Here is an 8241-nt window from a genome sequence, read left to right as displayed (position 1 = left end):
GCTTTTGAGAGAGGTGTAGCATTGTTTGGACCTCTTTGATGTGATGCTTTGTCTGCTATTTTATGTGTCATGCAAATTTGTTGATCATTTGCTTAATGGAGAAAAAGTGTATATATCTGGAGCTTTGACATTGTTGCATTCATAGGGCAACACTGATGCGGTGAATACATAATTGCATGATGTTTCTACTACCCTCATGTAATTATTTTGGCATTTTACTGAAACATGTAGTCTGATAAAACTTTGAATATCACACCTATTTTCTGCTTATTATTTTTTCCTATTATTTGGCTCATATTCTGAACTGTAACCTATCTGGAGTTTGCTGTCTCACATTGTACTTTTCTGGATACTGGGGTAGGTTGTAGAGTTCACTACTGAGCTCAATTTTAGTTGCATGTCACACATTACTGTGCCTCCCCTTTTTCTGAGACGTGTATTAGAAAAGAGATGAAAATTGATTTTTGGAGCGATAAGTTAATAATGGACATCACTAACATTCACAAAGAAGAGAAACGCTTCAAAATTCAAATATAATCATAGAATTATTTTATCTCCGACAAAAAAAAAAAACATCTTACCAAGGACAGTTCCTTTTTAGCCCTGAAGAAGGGACTTGTATGTCCCAAAATATTGGATACATATAAGACCACAGATTACCAGGTAACTTACTTTTAGTTTACGTTTTCTCATCTTAAAATCTATTTGCATTGTTTGACCTCTTAAATCTTTCAACATTATGTGTATATATATATATATATATATATATATATATATATATATATATATATATATATATGCATATATATATACATGCACATGCACACATACACAACCACACATATACACAATTATTAAATGCAGGAACGTGTGAAGCTAAAAGAACGCATTTGACTACTTGAATATGTTTATCTTCCCTGTCTGACAGTCAGTAAGTAATTTCCTTGACAACCTTCCTGTCTATTTACTTGTCTGTCTATCTGTCACAATGCTTGTCCACTTGTCTGCGTGTGAATAACTTGCATGTTAGATCGGAACATGTATACATGTGTACCTATGTGCATGCTTATGAATATATCACTAACACTTGTGTGCAAACATTGTCGATCTCCCTTTGTTGTTCTCTCTTTCACTGCATATGCGTGCTTGTGTGTGTATGTGTGTGTATGTGTGTGTTTGTGTGTATGTGTACATATGCATATATGCATATATGTATACATATGCATAAATTTATAGCTATACATATATACAATATGTGTGTATATGTGTATGTGTATGTATGTATGTATATATATATATGTGTGCGTGTGTGCGTGTGCGTGTGTGTGTGTGTGTGTATGTATGCATGTATGTATATATGTATGTATGTATGTATGTATGTATGGATCAATGTATATATACATATATATCTATTATTATTGTTCTTCTTTTTCTTCTTATTTGTTGTTGTTGTTGTTGTATGTATTTATGCATGCATGTTTGATCATGGCATGTATTATACACACATCTCAATTGTTATATATCAATTACCTGTAGAGCCAGTTGTTCTTTATATTTGTATGGCGCCTTCGTGTCTCCAACGCTTCTATTTAGTCACGAGAAAATCTCCAAGAGAGAAGAAAAAGGAAAAGATGCTCCCAGTTTTTGCAGTGCGAGGGTGGGTTAGGAATGTTAGCATTGTACTTCATGAAAGATCTTGTCAGGGCCCCCCCAAAAAAAGACAAGCAAGAAAAGAGAGAAACAAAAACAAGCAAAAAATGTTGGATGGATGGATGGATGGGATGAGGGAGGGGTGCTGGTGTGGTGTGCAGTGGAGTGGAGGAGGAATGTCATTCAGTTTGTCACCTGGATGGTTTCCCAGCACAGGGTAATTCCTCCTGCACTCATGCAGTTACCTGAATAGCAAAGAAAATGTGGCAGACCTTCTTCTTGCACTGTTGTGATAAGGGGACACACTGTTAAGGGAAATCTGCAAAAAAGAAAAAAAAAACCCAAAATATCACATGCACACACACACACACACACACACACACACACACACACGTATGCATGCACACACATACAAACACACATGTACACATGCACACACACGCACACAGATAGATAGATAGATAGATTGATAGATAGATAGATAGATAGATAGATAGATAGATAGATAGATAGATAGATAGATAGACAGACACACAGACACACAGATAGATAGATAGATAGATAGATAGATAGGTTTCTTTATTAGCCACACAGGGCTCAACACAGAGGGGACAAAATACAAATGTAGAGTTTTTCTTTTCGAGGGGGTCGAAAACAAAGCAGAAAAAAAAACAAAAGTGGGGACAACGATGAAAAAAAAAAAAAACAAAAAAAAAAAAACATCGCAAAACGTTTGGGGTATTTACAAAAAATACGAAATAATACAAAAAATTCCCAATAAATGGGGAGGTTATCCGTGGAAAGAAAAACCTACGAAAAGACCACGGTAACCTCGGTCTTTAGCGTCACAGTTTGTTAAATAAAATTTCTCTGTTTACAAAATTTTAAAACGTTTTATAGAATCATGGTCAAGGTGGCTTCGTCATTTATACGTGCCATTCTTGCTACATGTATCCATCTTTTTTCGAAACATTTGCTAGACAACACTTGCCTCTCTACTCTCACCTTCCTTTTCAAGTGATACTTGAAAAAGTTGATGAGAGATTGACCAGAGAGGAAAGTATTTGTCTCTAATCCTTTCAGACGCGTCCACCAGATGCATTCTTTGGCCATAGCCACAAGTACGATAAATACAGCTCTTCCTTCCCGTTTAAAGGAAGGAGGCGTGACGATATTGACGATAGACTCGGTTGATAAACCGACTCGTCCCACACGCGACAGCAGTCGTTCGACATAAGCCCACAGCTCCGAAATGGTTGGACACTGCACGAGTGCGTGCAGAACGGTTTCATCGCTCTGACCGCATCTCGGGCAGGTCGGCCCCACATTTCGCGAGCCGTGTCTATAGAGCTTATCCCGAACGGGTAGCGCCTCTCGGTAACACTGCCAGGCCAGGGATCTCTGGAAGTTGTCCATAGGTCCCGGCCCGAAAGTCGTCCTGAACAGGCGGGTCAGGTATTCCTCGTCGACGCCCAGGTTCGCCCCGAGATCGTCGTCGTACCTGCCCTCCACTAATCCCCTATAGAATGACTTCGTTGTGATGCAGCCGCTCAAGGTCGACCCGGGACGGCAAAGTTGTTGCAGAGCAACGCGACACTCACGGTGCCATTCGCCATTCCTCGGCCTCTTTTTGATCCACGACTGCAGCTCGGTCATGGAGACGAGCTGCGGGAAAGCGCGTCGCACAAACGGCGACCACACCTGCTCACCGTCGTCTACGTAGAGCCGGAGATGTCGCAGTCTCAGCGCATGTCTGCGCATCATCAACCACGGCATGCCCAGCCCTCCTTTCAGCGGGTGTTGGCAACAAACGGATCGCCTCACCATCGGAACGCTTCCTTTCCACAAAAAGCGGAAGAGGATGCGTTCCATTTCGGTGATGGCGCGATCGGGACAAGGCACAACGGTCAGGCGGTATTCGATGACGGACGCGATGTACGCGTTCGCCACCTCCGCCCGACCTTTTAGGGACAGCTTCCTCTCGGACCATTGCCGGCAGAGAGTGGCCACCCTACTCGTTATCTCGTCCCAGTTCTTCTCCGTTTGCAGGTCCGGACCGAACCAGACTCCGAGCAACTTGACCGGACCGTCCGTCCAGCGTCCCACTACTGAGGCGCTGCCGGACGGTATGGGCTTGCTTCTCCAGGTGCCGAGCAGCAAACCCACCGACTTATCCCGGTTGATTTTCGCTCCCGTCACCGCTTCGTAGTCTTTCAGTGTCTCGCCGACAAGCTCAATGTGCTCGTGGCTAGACGCTATGACGGTGACGTCGTCCGCGTATGCCGACACGCTCGTCCCGCACCCCAGTTCTCGCGGGATGCCCCTCAGCGTCGCCAGCTTCCGCAGTAGTGGCTCGAGAGTCAATACGTACAGGAGCGGCGACAGGGGGCATCCCTGACGAACCGAACGTGCAATGTCGAAGGGTCCCGATAGACGTCCATTGACGCGAACAACCGAACGGATGCCTGTGTACAAGGCAGCCATCCAGCCGCGGAAAACGGGACCGAAGCCGGCCGCTTCGAGGACGGCCTCCAAGTATCGATGGTCTACCCTATCGAAAGCTTTCGATTGATCCAAATTGATCAGGGCCCCACCCATGCCAGGTTCCTTAACTACCCTCTCTATGATGTAGCGAATCAGATGGAGGTTGTCATGGATGCTCCGGCCCGGCACGGCGCACGTCTGCTCCGTGCCGACCAGTTTCTCGATGACAAGCGCCAACCGCTTGGCTAACACCTTGGCCAAAATTTTCATGTCTGCATTGAGCAGAGTGATGGGCCTAAAGTTATCTATGGCGTCCCCCTTGTTTGGATCTTTCTTCAGCAGCGTTACCGCTCCTCGGCTCACAAAACCGGGAATGCTCCCGTTCTGCTGCCAGTTGCAGTACACGACCGCCAAGACTTCTCCAAACAAGTCTGGCATACAGTTGTAAAGCTCGTAGGGCAGACCATCCAAACCCGGAGATTTGTCCGTCGAGCAACCCGCCATCGCGTCCCTCACCTCCTCCACCGTGATGACCCCTTCGCAGCACTCCGCCTCTCTTGCCGAGAGTCGTGGCAAGCTGTGCAGGTAGGCACTAAAGTCCACCCTGCCTTCTCGCTCGCCACTCCTCCCGAACAGTCGGGCAAAATGCCGCTGAAACGCTTCGCACATCTTGCTCGGCTCGAGCAATTCGCGCCCCTGTTCGTCTACCAGAGACCGGATGGTGGCTCTGTTACACCGCTGCGCCTCCGCCATCCGGGCCTCTCGTGCGGCTCCAACACCTTCATTCCTCAGAGCACGCATCCTTGCCCTGACAGCACACCCTTCGTGTTTAGCATTGAAGTGTTGGTCGAGGGCCAACCTCGCCGCTAAAACGTCGGATGCGATGCCACTTCGCAATGCCTCTTCTAACTTTATCACTAGCTCCCCCTCTTCTCTGTTCCTCTCTACAGCTAGTGCCCTGCTATACCTTATTGCTTCCGCCCTCACTGCTCTCTTGAGGGCAAACCACCATTTGTTGTTGACGATGGCTCCCGTCAAAGCCCTCTTTACTAACGTGCTAATCCGGTCTCTGAAAACCTGTCTCGACGGGAAAGACGCGTTTAGTTTCCAGTAACCGGGACCCTGCCTATGTGCCTTATCTAAGTCTAGCGTACACGTCACAAGTTTGTGATCCGTGTAGCTGACTATGTGGAACTGTGGACATCCTAAACTATCTCTATCTCTTGTCCTACACACTATCCTATCTAGATACGATCTCGACGACCCAATGCGGTTGCTCCAAGTCCACGTTGGCACATTTGGGTGGTCGAGTCGGTACCTGTCAGACAACTGGAAGCGTCTGAGCAGGTCTATGAGGCCTTTGCATCCCCTTCTAGTTTTGTCACTCCCCACGTAGTCTAGATGCGTGTCCAAGGTAGCATTCCAATCCCCCACTAAAAATAAGGGACGAGACGTTCCCAGGAATACTTCTAGACGTCGAAAGAAGTCTGACCGACCTGTTAAAGGAGGCACATAAACTGCCAGCAACCGAAAAGCGCCTCCATCGCTGCCGTCCACATCTAGGACAACCAGTCTACCCTCCGGGTCCGTAAATATCGTCTTTACTTGGAGATCCAGACTCTTGCGAAAAAGAACCGCCGTGCCACTACCGCCCATCCTCGGCAGACAGGGAGAAAAATAAATGTTAAACTGTCCGCCAAACATGGACTTTAGGGCCCGCGGTTCATGGAGTCTGGTCTCACTAATGGCTATGATATCCAAATTGTGTGACTTGATGTCATTTAAGAGGTACCCTTGTTTCCAAGGGGACCCTAAGCCACGCACATTCACACAACCAATCTTCACCATGATTCTATTTATACGTGTGCTTTAAAGCACAAAACAAAAGAACAGAGTGTTACTTGCCGTTAGAAAGTTTTGTTTCCTCCTTGGATTTTTCACCAAGGAGGCTATTGTACAATTTCTTGCACAAATATTTCTGGAATCCCCCTACCGAGTTGGGGTAGAGGGATTTTATTGTGTTGTGTAATGCTGGTGTTACATGAATAATTTTAATGTGTTTTGGCGGTGTTGTACGTGGGTGGTTGTTGGTTTTGATATCGTTATTTGTGATGTTTGTTTTAGAGTTGATGTAATTCATCAACTCTGTGTTTGTACTGTCTATTGCTGTTAGCATTGTTTTTTTTATATTACTATTGGTGTTAGTAGTATTTTCGGGAGATGTGAATCTCCCTGCTTTGTTTGTGTTTGCATTTTGTTTTGTTTTCTTCTTACTGCGCTTCCTCTTTCCTTTCGTAGCTATTTTCCACTCCTCCCCACTCTCTTCATCGGATGATGGGAGATCTGAGGAGTCAGAAAGAGGTAACGGCAAATTTTGTGCGTCTGTGTGTGTTTCTGTGAATGTTTGTGTTGCTGTTTTTATTGATGTTGGCTGCTTGTTATTTATGTGTGGTGTATGTGATATGGGGGAGGGAGAGGCAGTATTGGAATTTTCTTTTTTTTCTTCTGTTTTTGCAGTTTCTGTTGTCTTTTCTGTTGTGGTTATTGCTGATATTTCTGTTGTTGTTTTTTGCGTTGCTGGTGGTGTTGGTAGTAAGGTTTTTCTGTTGGGGGTATTTGGTAGTTGCTTCTGTTGTTGTTGTTGTTGTTGTTGTTGTTGTTGTTGTTGTTTTTGTTTAGCGGCCAGAGGGCAGTCCTTTTTCAGATGTGCTTCGCTGTTGCATAGGTAACAGCGAGGTCGCCTGCCCTCTACCACCACATACAGCTTGTGGTCCTCTGCCAATCTAATGTTTGGAGGAATTTTCTGTGAAGCCTCCTCCGTGATGTGGAGAAGGATTTCTAGATTTTTCCCTCCCCAGTTCTTTTCCTCTCCGACCGTAATCTCCAAAATATTTGCCTCCTCCATTTCCAGGCACACGGCCGATATCAGCCATTGGGTGTCCACCTCCGATGGCACATTTTTTATCATAACTTTGGTCACTCTCTGTCCTAGATAACTCGGTATCATTACCAAGTCATCTGTGCGGAGAGAGAGTGTCGAAAATTGTTTAGCTAAATTTTCATCCAGAAACCTTACTTGCACCGTTCCAAATTTCCTTCCCCAAGTGACATGATTCTGATAAGGCCAAATTTTTCTAAGACAAACTTCAATTTTATCTGTGCTAACATTTTCTACACGTCTGGTTTTTGTGTTTACCAGTTTATAAATGATGCACTTTTTGTTTTTCATTTCTATAATATCTTTTGGGATGTTTATTCTGACATCATCTCCTTCTTTCGTAAGAAGGGATTTTGTGTCTTTTATTTGTTTTTGTGTGAATGTCACTGTTGTTCTTTTTTCCTTTAGAGCATTTGCGAAATTTGTTTTTGTTGTGCTGGCGGACATGTTCTTCTGGATATTTTTGTTTATGTTGGTGTATGTACTGCCTGGTTCAAAGGTGGTGGTAGTGGCAGCAGAGTTTGTTGAACAGGTGATGGTGTCATTGCTGACGGCCGATAACTTTACTTCCTTGTTGTTGCTGTTGTTGTTGTTGTTGTTGTTGTTGCTGTTGTTGTTGTTGTTGTTGTTGTTGTCGTTGGTGGTGGTGATGATGGCGTCAGCAGCAGTGGTGCTTACGTCAGAGACATTTGTGACGGTTTTCACGCATGGTTTTGTAACCTTGGTTACAGTTTTGTTTTTGTTGTTGGTGTTGGTGGTGGTGGTGGTGGTGGTGGTGGTGGTGAGAGGGCTGTTAGTAGCTGTACTCACAGTCTTTGTGACGTTTACAGCAACTGCGTTCCTGCCACTGCATGAGCACGCGCTATTCTGTTCTTTTTTCTCTTCTGGCATCTGAAGCCTCGGGAAATGCTTGTCAAAAGAACAAGACAAGCGTTCCAAAATTATGTTTCTCGACATTTTTCAAATGTCAAGAAGGAAATTTTTGTATTTTGCTAGGGCCGAAACTGCCCCTGGGGGTCAATTCCTGCCCTTGAAAATACACACAAATGAAGCCTAGGTGCTTCGCAACAAAATTATTTAAAAATCCCAACAAAATGTGGACAGTAAATGGTCAAATAAACGTTTACCTTCGCAGCCGATGTGACAGCACGTCCGTGAGAAGAGATAGA

The 8241-nt window shown here is 44.8% G+C and overlaps 1 protein-coding gene across 1 annotated transcript in view; it reads left to right on the top strand.

Moving 5' to 3' along the window:
- Positions 1 to 235: 235 nt before the first annotated feature.
- The window catches only part of LOC106883007 (beta-1,3-galactosyl-O-glycosyl-glycoprotein beta-1,6-N-acetylglucosaminyltransferase 3), a 63110-nt gene continuing 55104 nt past the window's right edge, over positions 236 to 8241 (top strand). The window contains exon 1 of the mRNA XM_052975981.2: positions 236 to 663. The gene's annotated coding sequence lies outside the window, so the exon portion shown is untranslated. The remainder of the gene's footprint in view (positions 664 to 8241) is intronic.

This window comes from Octopus bimaculoides, chromosome 23, assembly GCF_046866305.1.
Source record: "Octopus bimaculoides isolate indiv1 chromosome 23, ASM4686630v1, whole genome shotgun sequence".
Taxonomy (NCBI): Eukaryota; Metazoa; Mollusca; class Cephalopoda; order Octopoda; family Octopodidae; genus Octopus; species Octopus bimaculoides.
The sequence above is the reverse complement of the archived record's forward strand: the minus strand, read 5'-3'. Positions and strand labels throughout refer to the sequence as shown.